The 22,620-nt window shown below is 41.8% G+C and overlaps 1 protein-coding gene and 1 long non-coding RNA gene across 3 annotated transcripts in view; one reads left to right on the top strand and one right to left on the bottom strand.

Moving 5' to 3' along the window:
* Positions 1-22,620, top strand: part of FGD5 (FYVE, RhoGEF and PH domain containing 5) — a 201,035-nt gene that overhangs the window by 124,481 nt on the left and 53,934 nt on the right. The window lies entirely within an intron of this gene.
* LOC130455455 (uncharacterized) lies at positions 13,258-19,431 on the bottom strand. Its single transcript, XR_008913430.1, has 2 exons — positions 18,520-19,431; positions 13,258-18,469 (listed from the first exon to the last, which is right to left on the bottom strand). It is a non-coding gene; the product is annotated as an uncharacterized LOC130455455 (long non-coding RNA).

The following is a 22,620-nucleotide window of genomic DNA, read 5'->3' as shown; positions in this document are numbered from 1 at the left end:
TCTACAGAGTCATCTAACTGCCCCTTAGTATCAGTTCTGAGGCAGAAGAGCGGCAAATGCTAAGCAATGAGGGTTAAGTGACTTACCCTGGATCACACAGCTAGGAAGTATCTAAGGCTATATTTGAACCCAGGACCTCCAGTCTTTAGGTCTGGCTCTTGGGTTCATGTATTTATTATTCATATTTTATAGAAAAGGAACCTGAGATTCAAAGACACTAAGTGACTATCCTAGGCTCACAGTAGCAGAGGTAGGATTTGAAACTCATAAAGCTAATAAGCCAGAAATGTGCTGGTAAATATTTAACACGAACAAAAAAAAAAATCAAACTTTTAAGTTTAGTCTGCATTATTAACATTTTTTTCATTGATTTCTTAAGTCCAGGCAATCAATAAAACAATATTTCAATCCCTGATTTGCAGTTTCTAAGGTGTAAATTCTCCTGCTGAAAATTGGGCAGTCAGGTCTCTTGAGTCTATCTGAGCCAGCTCCAATACGCCCCTATTGCTTATAATAAGTAGAGCAATGATGAAAATGATACCGAAAGATGACTGGCCCATTATCAGTATGTAAGCTGGTTTGAAGAGAGAGAAGCCTAAAGATGAGGAAAACATAAGGCCACAGATCTGCTGCTGTAAACTTCCTTAGAGGCCATCTAGCCCAATCCTTTCATTTTATAGATGAGGAAATTGAGGCAAATAGATGCATTAGCCATCTAACAGCTTCCCCTCTCCCATATTTCTTGAAAGATTATAATTGGTGACTCTCAACTTATCAAAGCAATGTGAGCAAACAAGTCTTTCTTCCTACTCTTCTACCTCATTGGGGTAACCCACAGTGTAAGGGGGGGTGAGGGGAAGGGGTTATTTTATAAAAGGTTGGATTGGATTATTTAAGAATAGGGTCACCAGGAATTTAATTAATCCCAAAGAGATTTATTTACACTTTATTTACAAAATATAGAAAGAATGACATAGGAAATCAGAGAGAGGATAGGGTAAGATATCTAGCCTAAGCACTAAGTAATTTACTTCCGGCCCCTGGCTCAACCCAGGCAGGGAGAGTTAGTCTTTAGCCGTAGAGGCCTCAGCCCTTGTAGCTAAAGACCTGAGGAAGTCTCTCTCAAGAGGTAGGTCTCTCCTAAGGCTAGTTTCTTCAGAAAATCCAGGAAAGGAGTCAGCCTTTTCACTCACCACGTGTCAGTCCAAAGGGGAGAGATTCAAGGACAGTCTCACCATGAACAGGGTCTCAGGTCCAGCCAGCAGATTCTTCACCAGCTGAAGATCTCAGGCCAGTCTCAGATGAATCGCTCATGAATCTTCAATGATTCTCCTCCACAGGAAGTTCTAATTCCCTTTTAAAGACACTTTCTTTTGCATCACTTCCTATGCCTTCCCCTAATTTTATGTCTACCAATCACAATTGAAGCTTTGCTTTAGGACTGCCTAGGGGGCATCAGTTTTATTCTGATTCATCACCCACTATTGCACACTGGATCACAGACTTCCCCCATTCCAGTGTGAATGAGGTCTTTACACCTTTGGTGATTAAATCTAAAAATGGTTAGATCTCCCCACTCATCTTTAAGTAAGGTATTTACAGTTTTGGTGATTAAATCTAAAAATGGGCAGGGAAGTTAATTTAATTTTCACAATCAGGGGAGAGTTAATTAATTTCATTTTCACAATCAGGGGAGAGTTAAATTTAATCTTCACAGCAGTCACACAGGCAGCAAGCAGAAGAGCTGGGATTTGAACCCAAGTCCCCTGACTTCAAAGACAACATTTTTTTTTTCACAATACCAGATGGCCTCTAGATCTGGGACATCTGCTAATTTTCAGCATTAAGATCACTGCCAAACAGATGCCTCCCCTTTTCCAAGATGGAACTCTAGCATCCAGGCCTGGGAGCTTGTGTAGGTGGAGAGGGTGGCCTGGATTTAGTCTCATTAATCTGTCTTTATGTGACTCAGCTTTGGCATTCACTACAAAAGCCACAGAGTCTGGTCCTCAAAGTCCATGAGCCCAGTCAGCATCAGTGCTGGGCATTTGCCAGTCCTGAGTTGCAGCTCTGATCTCCTAAGGTCTTGCATGTTACAGTTCTTTCTGTAGCCCCATAAGTGGCTCACTTAAACCCTTCTGGGTCTCTTTCTTCTTTCTAAAATGAGGGAAGCGTAGATGACCAATCATTTGGTATCTTCCAGATGGGCTTCTGATTCAAGTATAGTTTGGGCTCAGTAGTTTTCTGAATGGAGAAGCTAGGATTTTGTGATCTGTTTTGGAAACTTGAATGGAAGAATGAAAGATTGTGATTAAGACACATTCCTAGCTGTATGACCCTGGGAAAGTCACTTGACCCCCTTTGCCTAGCCCTTACCACTCTTCTGCCTTGGAACCAAAACACAGTATTGATTCTAAGAAGAAAGGGGAGGGGTTTTTGAAAGAAAGATGGAAGAGGGGTAGCAGGTAGCACAATGGATAGACTGCCTTTCCTATAATGAGGGAGAAGCTTCGAGCTATATTTCCATGCTTTGGGGTTAGTGAACACTCTTTAACCATGGACTTGCTACCACATTCCTGAGTCTCCTCCTGGACTTGGGAAGGTGTTGAAAATGATTCCACTCAATTTAGCAAATAGGTGCATGCTCTTGGCAATGGTGGTGGGAGGAGGAAGAAAGGAGGAGTGGACTGCTGCTATTTCTGCCAAACCAGAGTCAAACTAAATCGCAAAGATGATGATTGTTTCTGGCACCTCCCACTTCCCTTTATGCATCCCTCTTCCCCTTCCCCCACAAGGTAATTGCCCGGTGCCTAATTCCCATAGGCCCTTGTTCTTTCTACTATAATTTCTTTATGAAAATGTCAGCTGATAAATTAAAGGCTTAAGTTGTGACCCCTCTTATGTGCAATTTTATTTTCCTAGGAGACTGAGGAGTAGGAGGTTATAGGAGGGAGCGTCTTAATCGCAAAGGAATAAATCTTTAATGGTGGAATTTAAGGCACTCTGATATAGTGGTAGGAAATTCACATTTATTTACTCTGTGAAGGCACTGTGTTAAATGCTTTACAAATATTATCTCATTTGATCTTCACCATAACCCTGAGAGATAGGTGCCATCCTTATCCCCCCCCATTTTATGGTTGAAGAAACCAAGGCAGGCAGAGGTTAAGTGACTTTCCCAGGGACATACTGCTAGTAGATGTCTGAGATTGGATTTGAACTAAGATCTTCAAGGACTTCAAGCCCAACATCCTTTCTTCACCTAACTGCCTCAAAGTGGCAAAGATACTTGTCTACCTTACCTAGTATTCCCTCAACTTAAACCACTAAGTCAGCCTGCTCTGCCTCCCTTCCCCATGTCTTCTATCCAGATTGATCTTATATCTATCAGAATGGAGAAGTAAGATTCCCATCTGACTCCCATTGTTCATCCCATCCCTATCCAAGCACCCAAATGTTTTGGTTCATCATAGACACCATACTGCCTGCCCCATTAGGGCATACATGTGGTTGGTGACCACATTGCCCACCTCCAACAATGACCCCAGAGTGCTAGACTTCCTTCTGGCTCTGCCACCGGCTCATGGATGGACCTAATCATGCCCCAGGTCTTTTGGGTACTCACCAGTGTCAGAGGCAGAGGCCAGGGGCCCCATGGCTCCCCATAATGCTCATGGGGTGGCTGGCAGTGATAGAGTAGGCATGAAAGAGGAGAAAATGAATAATAGCCAGCTCTGCTCTAGATCTTCTTCTTCTCTGTTTTGGAAAGACTCTAGAAGCTGGGGTTGGGTAGCTGAGCATAATGTGACCCATGGCATGCCATGAGCATATCTAGGAGTGATGCCATGGGCCTGACACTGGGTGGAGTGTTATATGGGGTATCAAGACATATAAAGCAGGGGAGCATGTGTCCTAGCCGAGGAGACAAGGCATCAATACATGAAATATTAAATAATAATCCAGTAGGTGCCACGAGAAAGTACATGCATGACTCTAGTGCACAGTGTCAATGAAAATGCATTTAATAAGCTCAAGGTCAGATATCAGTGGCTGGAGTCAGGAGATATGGAATTTACAAGCTGTAAAGGCTATGGGGCTAAGAGGAGGACTGGATCCTGATGGGCCATGGTGCTCTTTGTAGGCCTCATGGACGAGATGGCATTTGATCTGAGCCTTGAAGGACGGGTACAATTTGGATAAAGGATGGGGATCAAGGAGAGCATTTTATGAAAGTGGGAGTAGCAGGAACAGGTGTTAAGTTCATAGATTTAGAACTGGAAAGGACCTCAAAGACCAGTAAGTCCAACCTTTTCATTTTACATATGGGGAAACCGAGGCCCAAAGAGGTGGTGATTTGCTCAGAGTCATTTGGCAAGTAAGTGTCCAATGTGGGTTTTGAACCCATATCTTCTAGATATGGGTTCCAGAATTCTATTCATTGTACCATGCTACCTTAAAAGTATGTTTAGCTGTGATAGATTTTGCTACTCCCAGCAATACAATGATCCAGGACCATTCTGAGGGACTTGGGACATAGAATGCTCTCCACCTCTAGAGAGAGAACTGGTGGAGTCACAACGTGGAAGAAAGTATATGATTTTTTCACTTGTTTTGGGGGGGGCTTATGTTTGGGGGTTTTGGTTTTATAAAGTTTATTCACTTCTAAAATGAACAACATGAGAGTATGTTACATGATAATACATGTATAGCCCAGGGTAAAAGAAAGAAATCCCCAAAGGGGAAAATTTTTATACTTGAAGCAGTTTAAAGAGACCTAGAGCTACCATATTGTACTGAATGCAACCTGCTCCTTCAATCAATAAATAATGCACAAATAAAGGTATGTTTAGGGAACTGGAAGTAAACTGTTTTATGTGAAGTTCTAACGAAGACTAGGAAATGAGGCAGGAATAGTTAGGTTGGGGAGGGCCTGGTTGTGAAATGCTTTGGGCGCCAATTTAAGGAGTTTGAACTAGATTCTCCAACACGGTCTTCCTCCCTTCTCTGGCTTATCGTGTCTTCCCAGAGCTTTGAAAAGTTATTTTTAAAGCTTGGCGTTTTGTTTTTTTCTCCCTATGTTCTCCTCTCGGACAAGGCTTGGAGTGAGAGGGCAGCCCCTCCCTGTGCCGCTCAGGGGAAGGCCCCTTTCTCCAGCCAAGGCAGCAGAAGGGATTGGAGTTTTCCTTGAATGAGGCCACCTGAAGTTCAGCCTAACAGATTCCGTCTGGTCTTTTCCTAGGGTGATAGTAATGGATTGATTAATGGCAAGATGATGGCATTTTTGCCCACCCACTCACTTCTGAGAGAAAAGAGGAGGGACGTGGTGCTAGCATCGAGGACCGTGTCCATGATGAGTTTGAAGAAAGGCGAGGGAAGCAGGGAGTGGTGGAGAAGGGGATTCAGTGCCAAGAAATATCAGAGCCTGGAGCCCAGTGTGAGACGCAATGTGAAGGTTTTCTAGGTCATGTGTGGATGGTGAAGGGGTAAGAGATGAGAGAATCCTAGATTTAGCTCTGGAAAGGACTTTGAATGACATCTAGTCCAACTCCCTCATTTTGAAGCTGAGGAAACTGAGGCTCAGAGATGATAAAGCACTTGCTCATGGTCAAAAGAATCAGAGGCAAGACTTGATCCAATGTTCTTTCCATTGAGAAGCCTTGAGAATACTAATGAAGACCATCCTGACTAACGAAGGTTATCAGGGACAGCTTTGAGGATGAGATGGTAATTGAGTTGGGCATTTAAAGAATGATTCAGTTCAATCAGTCAGTATTTCATCAGCACCTACTATGTGGCAACATGGTGCCAGGCACTGGGAATGCAGATAGGAAAACGAAACAATCCTTAGAATGCTGAGAATACTGTTAACCTTTGGGAACCCCATATATTACAAACCCTGCCTATTTTCACCTGAAAACTAGGGGAGAGAAGAGCCTTGAATAAGTTATAGTTGGCAAATCCAAGGCCAACGTCTATGGCCATACTTGGCATATCCAAGGTGTACGTCTTAGCAAATGGGTCTCCCATAGGAAATGGAACTCGAGCTCCTTGAGAGCAGAGATCGTGTTTCCTCTCTTTTTATGAAGGGCCTTCAGTGCTGATTTAAGGAGTTTGGACTGGATTCTCCAGCACTCCTTCCCTCCCTTCTCTGGCTTATCTTGTCTTTCAAGAGCTTGGAGAGGTTATTTTTAAAGTTTGTTCTTTTGCTTAGTACAATGTCTAGCGCATATTAGATACTTAATGAACACTTGTGGACTGAGTGAATTTGTCCAAAATCTTGTTATCTAGATTTCTGCTTATCTAGATTCTTGAGTCCTTTTTCTCTAATGGGAGAAATTTGAAAAAAAAAAAGACAAATGCATGACCAGATCGTGTTCCCAATTTTACTGGTAGAACCTCGATCAGTGGCCTCCAGCCAGGCCCTGTGCAGGCAGTCTGTCATTAACCAACAGCAATGCCTACTGACCTAAAATAAAAAGAACACTGAATTTGGAGTCAAAGGGCCTGGGTTCAAATCCCATGGCTTCTAGTTATTACCCTTGTGACTCTGGTCAAATCACTGAACTTCCCTGGGTTTGGACTAGATGACCTCTGAGGTCCCTTCCAGGTCTGTCTGCCATTTTATACTCCAAGGTCCTTTTGAACTCTGAAATTCTACCTATGAAGGCCCTTTCCAGCCTTCACATTCCACATTCAACTCTGCCATTCTACAATCCTATGAGCCTCTTCATTCAGTACCTAGAATAAATAGATTCTATTTATTATGCAAAAAAAGCTATACACTAAATAAAAACCCATTAACTTGATGGATTTCTTCTAGAAACAAACATTTAATGGAAGGAATCTGGAATCCATCAATCAGTGGATACTCAATGGAGCACTTACAATCATTCATTCAGCTACCCTTAAGTGCTACCTTCTAGAGCTAGGAGCTTTAGGAGATAAAAAGATATCGGTTATCGATTTCCACGCAGGGAATTCATGTGACATAGGGGCTGAAGGTGACCTATAATGGCCCTTCCAAAATAATCTACTGGATCCTAGGCTTTGTGGGTGCAGAAGAAATCTAAGTCAAGGTCTCTACCCTTAAAGAACTGTGTTGGGTGCCAAAACAACATAATCTGAACCAGAGCAATGAGCGTTTAAATCACGTGGCTGTGAGTGCTGTGCCAGCAGATACTGGTATACTAACCTGAGTTCTGACCTGGACAGTGAGTCAAGAAGTCTGACTAGAGCAGGGGGTGGGAGCTGAAAGGAGTCAGAGATTCAACTGGAAAGAACATAGACCTAACTAGGGAGGGCATCGAATGCCAGGTGGAACAATTTGAATTTGACTGTAATAGGCAATGGAGAGACATTAAGCCATCTTTCCTAGCTCCTGGTCTGGTCAGATTCCTCAGGGATCTCTCCTAGACCTGTCCCTCCTGTCCCTCCTGTCCCTCCTAGACTCAAAGTCCTGCAGGTGCTATGGGGGATTGGAACCCGGAGCCAACAAGAACCTTTCCTTTAGCAGGTGTGATAGACAGCCTTCTCTGGGCTCCTGACTTCTATGCTGTGAGATTTGTGAAAACCATTGTTATGGTGATTACTATTATGCTTCAAGTTTTTGAAATTAATCAAGATGATAACAGTTCTCCAGACCATTGGGATTAAGTCAATTCAGGAGGAATTAATTACAAGCCAGAAACAAGCTTACAGAGCAATTCCTAATTAAGTTCCCTGGGGTGTAGAAAAAATAATGGTCTGTCTCTCTTCCTTCCTCAGATCATAGATTTAGAATTGAAAGCCCTGGTAGATTTAGAGGTCACCTACTGCAACCTCCTCATCTTACAAATGAGAAACTGAAATCCAGAAAAGGGCTTGAGGGACTTACTCAAGGTCTTAGAGATCAATAAATAATAGGCAAAATTTGAACCTAGGTCTTCTAACTCCAGATCCAGCATACTTTCCACTGTACTACCCTGCCCCTGCTTAAAACAAAACAAAACAAAACCCTTTACCTTCTGTCTTAGAATCAAAACTGTGTATTGGTTCCAAGGCAGAAGAGTGATAAGGGCTAGGCGATGGGGGTTAAGTGACTTGCCCAGGGTCACACAGCTAGGAAGTGTCTGATGTCACATTTGAACCCAGGACTCCCATATCTAGGTCTGACTCTCAATCCACTGGGCCACCCAGCTGCCCCTGCCAAAATGTTTCTTTTTTATTAAGATATTCTAATTGAAGAATTCAATTCAAGAAACACTTATTGAAGATCTACCAAGCATAAGGTGACCATGAGAGCTCCCATAAGGAGAGGACCAGAAGTATGGCGGTGAAAGGTGTCTTAGAGTCCATCTGGTCCAACTCCAACATTCTGAAGATGAGGAAACTGACTTGTCCAAGGTGACATAGGTAGTATGCAACAGCCTTCATGTTTAGTGTTCTGCGTAATAAGTGAAGTCCCTCCCTACTCCACATCTTTGAGCCCAAGTCTGACCCTCAACCCATTGGGTCACACATCCAGTCAAAGCCTTACATTCCCACTTAGGGGTGAGGAAAGATCAGATTTATTCAAAATAACTCCAGAGGGAAGAACTATGACCAAAGGGAATAAGGCTGATAGTTAATGTGAGGAACTTCATCGATGGAATGTTCTTCCTAAAGACACAGTGAGCTTCTTCTCCTTGAAGGTGGTCAAGCAGAGGCTTGATGACTCTCTGTCAGGGGTGATGGTGGTTAGATTACATGGCAGTTAGGTGGCACAGTGAACAGAGCTAGGACTAGAGAGAGGAAAATTCATCTTCCTGAGTTTGAATCTGGGCTCAGACACTAGCTGTATGACCCTGGGTAAGTCACTTAAGTCCATTTGCCTCAGCTTCCATATCTGTAAAATGATCTGGAGAAAAAAAAGATAAACCACTCTAGGATCTTAGTCATGAAAACCCCAAGTGGAGTCACAAAGCGTTGGACGTGAATGAAAATGACTAAACAACAAAAAGGACACAGGACCTTTGATATAAAATAGTGATCATTTTTCTTCCACTACTTCCCTCACAAGATGGTTGTAAAAAGTATTTTATATTTTTTTATATTTATTATAAATATATATTTTTATATATATATATATATATATTTATACTATAGGCATGAGAGCTATTGTCTACATTATCATTATTACTGAGTAAATGAAAAATCTGGCCATTTCCCGATGCCAGGTTGTGTCAGTCCTCAAGGGCTGAAGCTTCTACTGCCCCTGCCTCAACAGGACAGGTGATGGCACATGGCCCAATGCCCTCCAGGGGAGGCAAGTGAAGAGTTGGAAACTTGTTCAAAAGGAAGTCAGGGGCCTGATTTCAGTGATTCTTATTAGACAAGGCCCTAAGAAGGAAATAAGGAAAGCTGCCAGTTGGCAACATATCAGGTTGGGACAGAGAGAAACTGCTCCCAGCCATCAGGGAAAGGAGCCTAAGTTTGGAGAAGGAAGGAAGGAAGAAATGGTCCAGAGTAAGGGCTTTGTCATCTTTTTCTGGGGTCCTTGTGATTGGCATGGAGATTGTGTGTGTATGAGTGTGAGTGTGAGTGTGTGTGAGAGAGAGAGACAGAGAGAGAGAGGAAGAGAGGGAGAGAGAGGAGAGAGAGAGAGACAGAGACAGACAGAGAGGAGAGAGAGGGAGAGGGAGAGAGGGAGGGAGGGAGAGAGAGGAGAGAGAGAGAGAGAGACAGAGAGAAGGAGAGAGAGGGAGAGAGAGAGAGAGGGAGGGAGGAGAGAGAGAGAGGGAGAGGGGGAGAGAGAGACAGAGAAGAGGAGAGAGGGAGAGACAGAGAGAATATGAGAATGAATGTGTATCATATAAGCATTTATATAATGCCTTCTGTGTTCTAGGCACTGTGCTAAGTGCTTTACAGTTATCATTTCATTTGATCCCCACAAAACCTTGGGAGATAGGTACTATGATTATCCCCATTTTATAGATGGAGAAACTGAGGTTAAGTAACCTACCCAGGATCATACAGCTGGTAAGTGCCCGAGGTCTATTTTGAACTTGGCTACTTGACTCCAAGTTCAGTGCTCTATCCACTATACCATCTAGCTACCTATGATATGAATTTGTTCAAAATCCATCAAGAGGCCTGCTCTGAGATGATTTGAGTTGGTATAACTATTTAATTTTTAAAATGAAATAGTTTATTAAAACTTAGTGTTGAACATTAGCACAACTAATTAAATTTGCTTACTAAATATTTCCATTAAATTAGAGGAGAGAATAAACATTTACATAATAATAGCTAATGTTTATATCTCATTTACTATGTGCAGGGCACAATACTAAGTGTTTCGCAGATATTATCCCATTTAAACCTGACTACAACCCTTCATGGTAGGTACTGTCCTGTTATTATCCCCATTTTACAAATGAAGAAACTGAGGCAAACAGGTTAAGTGACTTGGGCAGATTCACACCACTAGCAAATAGCTGAGGCTGAATTTGAACTCAAGTCTTCCTGACTCCATGAAACATCCACTGAGTCACCTAGCTGCCTCTGAAATGAATTAATTTCAATGCATAAAATATCACAACTGCTCAGTCTCTCCCAGTCTCCTTCAGGATTCTCTGTCCATTCATTCTCATTTACTTTTCCTTTGGTATGGTGAAAATTAATATGCATTCTTCTCTTGTTCTGCTTTTCTCACTTTGCATTACTTCATAAAGCAGATGTCTTGTATTCTTCAGAGCTATTGATCTTAATTGCATCATAGTATTCCATTATTAATATGCCATGATTTATTTAACCATTTTTCCCACTGTGGAAAGTTAAATTGCTTCCAGCTTTTTTGCAACTGCAAATAAATGTTTTGAATATCCTTGAACAGATAACTTTACTTAACACTTTCATTTATATATTACCAATGATGTAATTGTTGAATACAAGAGTTAATTTTTGTAATTTCTGCTTCACACTTGCCAATTTCACTCCTGAAAGATTCCATAAGTTTGCAATTCTATCTCCAATGGATGAGCATACCTGTTTCTGCCCAGACTCACCAGCACTGATTTTTTTTTGCTGCTTTTAATTCCTTTTTTGTCAGTTGGATGGGCTTTAACTTGTGTCTCTTCAATCATGAACGTCTTTATAAGTCATTAACAATTTGTGTTTCCTCTTTTGAAAAGTGTCTGTTAGTGTCCTTTGACCATTTTGCCCATAACTCATTCATTTTTTCTGGAACTGGGAGCCAATAGTGCTTTCCACTTTTTCACCCACCACCCCCCTCCTTTCCTCTCCCTTTAGAGAACCTCAACCCAACAAGAGGAGGTCAGACAGGGACAGAATTGTCTGTTTTCAAAGCAGGAAACGTCGGAACCTCCACATCTGCTTGTCCCTTGCATGACATCATCTGCTTTCATTTCAATTGCTGCAGGAGGGCTCTCTATCTTTGTCTGTCTCTCTTCCTATTTCTTTCCTACTCTCTTTTATTTTAGCTAAATGACCTCTAAAGTCCCTTCCATCTCTAAAATACAATGATTTCTCTTCAGTTCTTTCTCTCTGTTATCTCCCCTGGTCTCCTACTCTCTCTTTTTCTCTCTCAATTTCTCTTTCCTACATGCCTCTACACTCTCTCTCTTCTTCTATCTAATCCTTCTATCTCCTCTTCTCTATGTCCTCCCCCTCAGCTGCCCCAATCCCTTGAATCTCTCCTTCATTTTTCTGACCTTTTCCTTTCCTTATTGGTCTCTGCCTTTAAGAATCTTGTAGTCTAGCAGAGGAAATGAGACACAAGGACAAAGGAGTGAAATACCCTCAGAATAGGATAATTGCCAGCTGAGGACAAGTAATGATAGAAAGGACATTTATATATTGCTTTAAGGGCTGCAAAGTGTTTTACATAATTATCTCATTTGAGACTCTCAATGACCTGGTGAGGTAAGTCTTCTGTAGTGATTGTTAACCCCATGTTACAGGAAACAGGACCAGAGATATTAAGTGACTTGTCCATAGTCATACAGCATCAGGACTTTTCCCATCTCCAAGTCCAGTTTCTACTACATTATATCAGGGCTAGTACTAAATGCTGAAGATGTTTTAGAGAAGAGATATTTAACTAAAGGGGTCAGAAATTACTCTGGAAGAGCTATTCTTTGGGCCAGGTCTTCATGAAAGATGGAGATGAAGGCTGAGACTATTCATGGGAAAGGTTTGAGTAGCCATGAAAGTGGAAAAGTCCAAGGAAGTGGAGAATGAGTGAGAAGAAGAAACAGAGCAGGTAGTAGCTAAGTGGCTCAACGGATTGAGTCAGGCCTGTTGACAGGAGGTCCTGGATTAAAATCTGGCCTCAGATACTTTCTAGCTGTGTGACCCTGGGCAAGTCACTTAACCCTCAATGTCTAGCCCTTACCACTCTTCTGCCTTTGAACAGATATACAGTATTGATTCTATGACAGAAGGTAAGGGGAAAGGAAGAATAAAAAGGAGGAGGAGGAGGAGAAGAAGGAGAAGAAGAAGAAGAAGAAGAAGAAGAAGGAGAAGGAGAAGGAGAAGGAGAAGGAGAAGGAGAAGGAGGAGAAGAAGAAGGAGGAGGAGGAGAAGGAGAAGGAGGAGAAAAGAAGAAGAAGAAGAAGAAGAAGAAGAAGAAGAAGAAGAAGGAGAAGGAGGAGAAAAGAAGAAGAAGAAGAAGAAGAAGAAGAAGAAGAAGAAGAAGAAGAAGAAGAAGAAGAAGAAGAAGAAGAAGAAGAAGAAGAAGAAGAAGAAGAAGAAGAAGAAGAAGAAGAAGAAGAAGAAGAAGAAGAAAGATAGAGCAATGCCTTTCATACTATAAAAACTTAATTGGATTTTGTCAGAGAAAGTAGTAGATGAGAGAGGCAGGAGAGTGAGCTCAGATCATGGAGAATCTTTTTTTTAATTTTATTTGGTCATTTTCAAACATTATTAATTGGAAACAAAATCATTTTCTTTTCCTCCCCCCCCACCATCCCTCCCATAGCCGACACACAATTCCTCTGGGTATCACATGTGTCCTTGATCTGAACCCATTTCCCTGTTGTTAGTATTTGCATTAGGGTGTTCATTTAGAGTCTCTCCTCAATCATATCCCCTCAACCCCTGTAGTCAAGATCTTGAAAGACAGATGAGGGAGTTTGAACTTTATGCTGTGAGTAGTGGGGAGCCATTGAAATTTTTTGAGCAGGAGAATCATTTTTGAATCAAATTCTACTTCAGGAAAACTACTTTGGCAGTGTTAGGGTCCGTTTAGGGGCCAAAGGAACAGAACAGACGCTGCAATCAGCACAGAGAGGTGGTTTATTGTAACTCACTTCACACGCGTGGGGAGGAGCCCAAAGGGGGTTCCCCCCCCCACCAAACTTTAAGGCAGGCTTATATACCCTTGGAGCTCACCGAGGGTCCATATGGTTATCACACGGGTGGAGAAGTCAATGTGGCTATCATTCAGGGTGGAGAGGCTATCCCCCAGGGTTCGTTGGCCTAGGAAGGGTGCTTATCTACACCAGGTTCGTGGGCCTAGTTCCCTTTCATTCCCCACTTTTTTTTTTTTTCTCAGCGGCTTGGAGTCCCTGGGGTCCGTGGTTGTTGGGTGATTATCATGGCTGGGGTCAAAGGTCAGAGGCCTTCGCAGCCATGAGCAATACCAAGGCAATCTGCACATACCAACTGTTCCCCTCGCCCATAGCTAGGCGTGGGCTGCTACATCTCCCCCTGTTTGTTTGACACACAAATGAATAGTGTAGCAACATTACAGCATTAACAAATACAAACACTCTGGTGCATAATCATATTCTGATACAGGATGAAAAACCCACCCTGATTGTATAACTTAGATATACCAATCAAGAGTGAACCTCAGCATAAACTGATTCAGTGATCAGTCTTAAAAATCCCAAACTGATCTTTCTATCTGCCTGTCTGTATTTCAGGATCAATGCAACAGTCTTAGTAGATATAAAAATGTTAAGAAAATAATTTCCACGCTACTGATCCTGGTCTAATGAGGTAGAATTCTATGGTTCACATGACAGGTGCAATAATCAAACACGCCACCTTTCACAGTCTGGACCATCAGAAGTTGTCCGCCTTTTTCAACAGTTAGCAAAATACTATCTCTGGAGATGAAGGATAAGTCCTTCCTTTCTCTCGTATTGATACTGCATCTTGGGGATCTTTCCGTGCTCGCTGCCAGATGCCCGCCACCTAGGAAACTGGTTGGTACTCAATGCCAGGACATTCAGCGACTAAGGGTGTCAGTACGCCACGTCTCTGCATTTCCCAACCTCAAACATCCATTTCACATGGAAAGTGTATAATCGTGGCTGAGGCTGTCTGGTCCATAATGAAAGCTTCATTATGATTCCCCTTACATGCAATCAGACATTACTCTCCAGAATGGTCATCTGAAAATTAACAATTGCTGTCATGTTCTCATGTTCACTGACTGTCAGGTGACTGTAATTCTAGAAATCTTTGCACCTTCATAATTCTGGATCAGAGCATTAACAGTACTTTCTTTGTACTTAAAAGGTTCTGGCAATAATTGTGCAACAGAAAAATCAAAGTTGAATACTTGAAAATGAATCAAAAGTGTTCTCTCAAATGAACATACTGATCTCTATATGATTCCTCTCCCTTTTCTTTTTGTTTGTGTGTTGGGAGAGATCCCTTCAAAGAAAAACATCCTCTCTGAATAATTCTGGAGGATCATGTTATCACATGTCAAATGATCTTAGAAAATTGATCCTGGGAACCTGATCCCAAAATTAATACAAAATTCTCTTGGCTCTACTGAGCCAATGTAAAATATCAGAACTTATAGTCCCAATGATTCCTAATTCCTGATCTAAAAAGATCAAAATTCACTTTGTATGTGAACATAATTTTGCACCATTACAGGCTCTGCAAAAACATTAATACAATAATCACAGTGCAATTTTTAACAAATACCAATATTCCCATACACTTTACATTCTGATTTGTAGCTTAAATAGCCACGATGGTGACAATGAAGTAATATTTCAAGTTCTGACTGCATATTCCTTATGTCATCCTTATTTAAATCTCTGCTTGTATAAATAAACCCATCAATATGATAACCAAGCCTATACCATTACCAATATTTGCAAAATTCATTCCACCAAACCAATGTTTGGGTAAATAGAAGCTTAAAAAACAATTTCTACAGTTTCTTGTACCTATAGAATTTGACATAGCTTTTTCATACCTAGTTGTTAGTGTATAATATTCAATGTGACAATAACTCAGGTTCCTGATTAAAGATTTCCTAGTGTCTTTTGCCTGATCTCTCATCCTTTCTTGAGAGTAACATCAGTGTCATCTGTCCATTAACCATGAGTGAGCAGCATTTTCTGCTTAGCACCTCATTTTTGTTGTCAGAAGTATCAGATCTATGCTATGAATGAAAGTTTTCTATCTCCTACTCTTTGGAGAGTCATACCAATGTCTATACCCTTGTTGGATAACAGCATTTCTTACAATACAAGTGGTAGGTTTACAATGCATACAATATACATTCCTTTTGACAGTATCATATACAAAATACAGGGTATACATTAGTAGCTAGACAATTTGTAGCTAATTCATCTCAATCCCATAGCAAAGTCTTTGGAGTGTGGGACACATCTGGTGTCTTATACTGAAATGAATGTGTCTTTCAGTCCTTCTGAGTTAGCATACTCGATGTTGCTCTGGGTACCACATCTCAATGGATGTCAGCATGACAAGTGTCCATCAGTGGTCTAATAGCCAATGTCTCTAATAGTGTAATGTCATTGTTCTGGAGTGATATTAGTTACCAAAAGAAGTGTCTCTCCAGCGTGCCTGGATTGTGGCTGGCATGTAGATGGCTGATGACAACAGCGTCCGTCTGCTTCTCTTCCTGGTCTGTGTCAGCTGGCATGAAGCATGATGTGGGTGACCAGATGTTTTCATCATCTGTGAACATACAAACAAGACCTCGGCCCAACATTATCATCCCCTTGGGTCCCTTACAGTCTTAATATCTTGATGATATTCAACCCAATTCAGGTATCTCACACAATGTGATCTTTATCATTACATTCAATATTGATTATTACAAAGCTTTAACTTATATTCCTTCTGGGGTGTAGAAGAGATAGATGATTAGTGACACCATATCCACCTCTTTCCTTATGAAAGTGGAACAGTCACAGCTAAACAAAATTGACTTCTAGATAAGTCTGATTCTAATAAAAACATGTTGTTTGCAAATATAATGTACCCTTTAAGACAACAATCATAATTACATGTTGGATAGTAATACCATTTGTGCTGCAAGTGGACAGCGTTCCTTATACTGTCATAACATTCCCAATTATACCCTTTTGATATTTGATCACATTTGGCTAACATGGAAGAATTCCAATAAAATGATTTCAAGTTACATATTGTACCAATACCATTCAAAATTTTCAGGCATGTAATAGTTAGATCTCTTACCAAATACCCATATATTCATAGAACAGAATATCTGTCCATGACTTCATGTATCTGAGAAAGTAAACAGAAAACCTCGACCCCAAATGAAAGCCTCATTGGGTCTCAGAGAGTTAGAAAGTGACAGAACATCTATACTTTCAGTTTTTGAACCTTGGGGCTCATGAATTCCCTTGATCTCTATTTACCATAGCTTGCATGTAAGCCATGAGCTATGCAATTTAGCCCTTGCATTGCTGTTAAAAGCCCTGCTATTCCAAGCTGTGTGGAATAGATAGTAGTGCACCGTTATCTGTAATCACTTTGCTCACTTCTTCATTTGAGCTTGAGCCCTAAACCAGGAGAGTAAGTATCTCCCATTACTTTTCACAGCTCAACCTTTGTGCCAGGAGCATGCTGAAATGCACCTTTTGCTCCAAAATATACAGTGGATATCTATCAGAGGTGAAATTAACCCACAATAGCTTGCATTGATAAGCGATATCACCTGCTTAGAAAATTGTTAATAATTCCTCCATAGTTAAAATTAGAAAGCCTTATAAATTCCTTTAAATCATATTCCAATTCATGCTTATTATATCTCAGTATTAAATTTTTCTTCTAGCCAATTACAGCATTAGTGATAAAACTTGCAACCGCAGTTGCTCTGATGCTATCTTCCATGTGGCTCAAGCCACATGGCCGGTAGAGAAAAAAATTCAAGCTGCTTCAGATTTAAGCCCAAACCTTAAATTTTTCTGTTAGCACTTTAATTACCTCGTGCTTTATACCAATATTTCTCTACAGATAAAACGTTTCTAGTCCTGATATTCTGTGGCATATAACAAAAGTCAGAGAAAGATTTTTAATTCTCCTTTTTTGACTTCCTTTATCAAAAATATAAGTAGACATTCCTTTATAATTTTGCCTGTATCCAACCTAAATTAAAACGATTCAAATTCCCAGATCTCATCTCAAGGTGCTTCTTATCATTTGCAATCACCCAGGTAAAAGCCTGCCTTTACCTGGCTGGACCTCAAACAAAAGGGTTCCTAGGACCTTTTTCACATGCTAACTGAGTGCAGAGGCTTGTCTTTTTTTAAAAAATCTTCTGCCTTTGGTTACAGAATGGCAATATATCTTTTTACAACTTAGGCTGTTCCGAATTTAACCTAATTCAGGATTATTACCTTGATTCATTAATTTTGCTGAGACCTGCGGTTTTATTAGAAAAAGTTTTTTTGCCTTTAAGTGCCCAGCTTTGAGTCAAAGCAATTACTTCCTGATAAGCCTTTCAAATGCATCCCAGGAATCTGCCTGTGAAGATTAGCTTGCTCCTTTCGAAATCCACTATGCTCTAGCAACTGTCTGTTTCAGACTGAGAGATCTCAAGTTCTCAATAGTGAGGGTTTTGCTAGGTCAAATTTTCTTTTTTTTTCTTCCCCTCCCCCTCAGACCGCTCCTCAGGTGTTTCTCAACCTCCGGAGATCCAGGGTGGGGAGAGGAGGCCTCTAACTAGCAGGGGAGGCGTGGGAGGATTGGGGGGGGGGTGCCGAGGGGTCCAGCTGTTTGCCCCCAGTGACTCGTTGGTCTAGGGTGAGTGACTTCTAATCCCATGCCCGCCTGCCTCCTTTTAAAATCTCCAAAATGCTGGAGGACCAGGTCGATAGGCTGGCTTTGAGAGTTTCCTATTCTTGTTTAGTGAAAGTAGGAAGAAAGATGAGAAGACAGATAAGGAGAGAAAGGAAGGTAAGAAAAATAAGGCCACGCGTGGTGAGGAAGAAATCAAGGGGACCATCAGCCGAGTTGGTGTGCCTGCGACGGGGGGATAGCCCAAACAAATTAAGGTTAAATTTGGGCCTACCCATGTGCCGGTGGCCGAGTGAGGCGTCCCTCAGTCGGTGCACCGGCGCGGGACTCAAACCCACACGGATGGGACTCAAACCCACCTAACAACAAGTGGGACCCTAGCCCACCTAACGGCCAGTGGGATTTGTAACCCACTGAAAGACTATGGCCTCAGGACTCGAACCTGGGGCCAGTAGCGGGACTGTAACCCACTGGTAGCCTCAGGACTCGAACCTGGGGCCAGTACCTGCAGGATTTTGTGGGGTATGCGTTGGGGAGGGAAGGGCGCCTCTTCCCGTGTCCAACACCCCGTTTATCGTAGTGTCGAGCAGAGACTCGAACTCAGGACACTGCGAAAGGACTCGAACCTAGATTTGGTAGAAACCGAAACTAGTGGGTAGGGTTGGGAGAGGGTAGGGTAGGGAGAGGGGTGGCGGGAAGGGGTGAATGGGATGGCATTCGCTTCCTCGGTTTCCCGGCTGGGCCCCTGCTGGGGAGACAGAACCGCGGTACCGCCAAGTCCACACTCAGAAACAGGTCTGGAGTTCAACCGAGTCGCGGGCAAGCCCTCACCCCGGAACGGGATGGACCCGTGACGCTTAGGACAGGTGTGTCGTATAAACCCCGACCTGGAGCACAATGTGCCACCCTTTGCCTGTATGCGTTTCACGGGGTCTCCCTCCAGCCATAAAGTATGCCACGCTCCCTCACTCACTCACACACTCAAACCATAACCCCACAGTTTCGGTTTCAAATAAGCCAATAGGGGTCCCGGAGGCTTACCTGCTCGGCGTAGGTCTCCTGCTCTCCGTCTGTGGTTCCTGGACACCCTTGGGACGAGCCCCCATATGTTAGGGTCCGTTTAGGGGCCAAAGGAACAGAACAGACGCTGCAATCAGCACAGAGAGGTGGTTTATTGTAACTCACTTCACACGCGTGGGGAGGAGCCCAAAGGGGGTTCCCCCCCCCACCAAACTTTAAGGCAGGCTTATATACCCTTGGAGCTCACCGAGGGTCCATATGGTTATCACACGGGTGGAGAAGTCAATGTGGCTATCATTCAGGGTGGAGAGGCTATCCCCCAGGGTTCGTTGGCCTAGGAAGGGTGCTTATCTACACCAGGTTCGTGGGCCTAGTTCCCTTTCAGCAGCATTTGTAGGATGGATGAGAGGGAGAGAAATTAGAAGTCATGAAAATCACTCAGGAAGCTCCTATAGTATCTGGACATAAATTGATGAGGATAACATCTGTTGAAGTGGAAAGAAGGAAGACTATTCTATGTTTAGAAATTATCATGCAGTTGGAAACTAAATGGTCTATGGTCCCCTTACTCCCACTTCCCTCCTCACCAATGAAATACTGGCAGCAAGATTAGAACCCTGAGGTCTTACTTTCCTTAACTTCATGATTTCTTGATGGGACTGATTCTGGAATAGGAAAGGAAGGTCAAAGGCTTCTGTGCCCCAAATATCTCTTCCCCAGGCTTGACCTTGCCCAAAATTCTTAAATAGGATCTTACAGCTAAAAGGAAACAGAGAGGTTATCTATCCAAACCCCCTCATCTTACAGATGAAGAAACTGAGATCCAAAGAACTGAAGTGACCCATATTTCTTGAGGCTGAGCCAAAACCAGACTAGGTTTTGCAATTTGAGAGCAGGGCCTGAGATGAAATTCCTTTGCCTTCTTCCTTTTTTCCTGCCTAGTACTCCTCCCCTCCACACACACAAAAAAGACCTGTGAATCTCCAGTGGAACTGCCTAAGAAGACCTTAAAGGAAGGATGTTTCTGTAGACTAATTTGAGTGAGCCTGGGGCATTCTGCCAACCAGCTAAGTGTGAAAACCTCCCTATGGGCCTGGGGCAGACAGGCCTGACTGAGTCTGGCCCCTCTTGCTTGAGCATGGGGGTGGGAAGGAGGAAATCAGGGAAGGCCCCAGGCTCACAAAGTGACTTTTGGAAAGAGAACACTCAAGCAGAACACAGTGGTACTTGTTGAAGTTTCCACTTCCTTCCCTGGCTGTCAGGAGCTGATGACCTTTCCCCACTGCAGTTCTGGCCAGTCTGGAGGGTATCCTCCTCTCCTCTACTGGAAGCAGGGATAAATCCTTCACCTCCACAGACCTTAGCCCGGGCAGTCTTCAAGAACACTAAAGAACTCAGTGACTGTCCACAGATTTCTCTGCGATAAAGAGAACCAAAAGCAAGTTTCATGTTCCAGGACCTCTGTGTGTGCTAGTTAATTTTGTTTTTCATTAGTAATGTTCCCTTCTTGTCATCAGCATAATCCCCACTTTACAGATGAGGACCCAGATGCACAAAAAAGGGGAAGAACCCTGTCCAAGGGCAAAGAAAGTCAGGGAAACTTTTCTCTCAAATAAATAGCCATTTTTTTTCATTTAATTTCAACTTTGTAATTTAGTTTTTGTAATTTGTCATTTAGTTTATTAGCTACCCCTCCCAGCTTTGTGCCATCTGCATTTCTATATTTTCATCTGAATCATTGACATTGCACCTAGGGCACAAAAGCCCTGGAGATCCACAGTCACCCAAACCATAGCCCTTGAGCTCCCACTGAAGAGTTTTCTTTTCCTAGCCATCCAGAAAATAAAATTAATTCCAAATAAAGGCATTTAAGTAATCCTATAATAAAAAGGAGCAAGAGAACATCCCCTCCTCTTTAGACTTGGGGCACACCCTCTTATAAATATATCCACCACCAGTAGGAAGAATAGACATAGATGAGGTGCTACTGGGGGCACACGTAGGCAGAATATGAGGCCAGAGGAGTGACAGGGCTGCTAGTAGCTTCTGGCACTCCTCTCCTGGGCATGATCTCCAAAGGGCTTCAAGCCTCTGCTGCTTCGTACTCTCTTTGCTAGGTTGTTCTCAATCCTGCTGCTTATTTGGGCTCGATGGTCATCTTCTCTTGAGGGGATACCCCTGACCCACAAAAGGAGTTGACTTGGATATTTTTTAAAGCATATTACCCAAGTAAGCATTAGCTCCTTCCCATACTTTTCACATTCATCATATTTACTGTTTCTTACGGCATTATATTAGTCAATTATATTCATGTACTAAAATTTGATTGGCCATTCTCCAACCAATGGGAATCTAATTTGTTCCCAGTTCTTTGCTCCTACAAAAAGTACTGCTATAAGGCCATACTTTACAGGGTGCATTTGAAGACTGGGTCTATTCATTATGAGATTTGGAATCAGTATGGAGTTATATATAAAATTATATGTAAGAAGTTTATATTGTCCAAAGGCATGTTGCTGATAGATGACTAGGCTGAATCCTGAGATAAAGATTCTTAGCATTATTACACCACACTGTCTCTTAATGCTATTTTTTCAAGTGTGAAAAATATTTTATTTAACAATTTTCATTTGCCTATAATTCCTATTTCTTGCCTTTCCATATTATTTAGTTCTAATTTCTTAAAATAGAATTTATTCCCAAGTATATCAGTTCCTTCCTTCCCTCTTCACAGACTATAAGGTCTAACCAAAAGAAATATATATATATATATATGTATATGTTATGTCTTCCATGTTTCTATTTCTCAATTTGTTCTCTGGAAGTGAAGTTCTTCACAAGTTCTTCAAATATTAATTCTGTAGCTGTATATAATGTTCTCTTGGTTCTATTCATTACATACATACTTTTAAAAAACTCATTGAATAGATGCTTTTATATCACCTACTTTTCCCAACATATCTCTTCCTCTCCTTTTCCCACAAAGCAATCCCTTGTAAGAAAGAATTAAAAAGAGAGAGGAAAGAATTCAGTTAAACTAAATCTCACACCAAAAATCTGACAATATGTACAATATTTCACACTTATAGTTGCCTACCTCTGCAAAGAAATCGGATAGGATAGAGGAGACGATGGAATGCTTTTTCATCTCTCTTCTCTTAAGGTCTTTATAATTTCTTGGCATTCAAATTCTATTGTTTTCTTCCTGTTCTTTCAGTGATCATTTTTGGGGTCATTGTGGATATTGTTTCCTGGTTCTGCTGGATTGCACTTTGCATACATTCCTATAAATCTTCCCATACTTTTCACATTCGTCATGCTTACTGTTTCTTACAGCATGATCATATCCAGTTATATTCATGTACCAAAATTTGATTGACAATTTCCTAACCAATGGAAATCTACCTTGTTCCCAGTTCTTTGCTCCTACAAAAAATGTTGCTTAAAAATAGTTTTTGTATATGAGACTTTTCCTTTTTTTTCATGACATTGTTGGGGCTAAATGCACTGAGATCTCAGGGTCAAAGGGAATGGACATTATAGTAGCTTTCTTAGTATAATTCCTAATGGCTT

The sequence above is a fragment of the Monodelphis domestica genome, chromosome 7 (assembly GCF_027887165.1).
Source record: "Monodelphis domestica isolate mMonDom1 chromosome 7, mMonDom1.pri, whole genome shotgun sequence".
NCBI classification, from domain to species: Eukaryota; Metazoa; Chordata; class Mammalia; order Didelphimorphia; family Didelphidae; genus Monodelphis; species Monodelphis domestica.
This window is presented reverse-complemented; position numbering and strand designations above follow the sequence as displayed.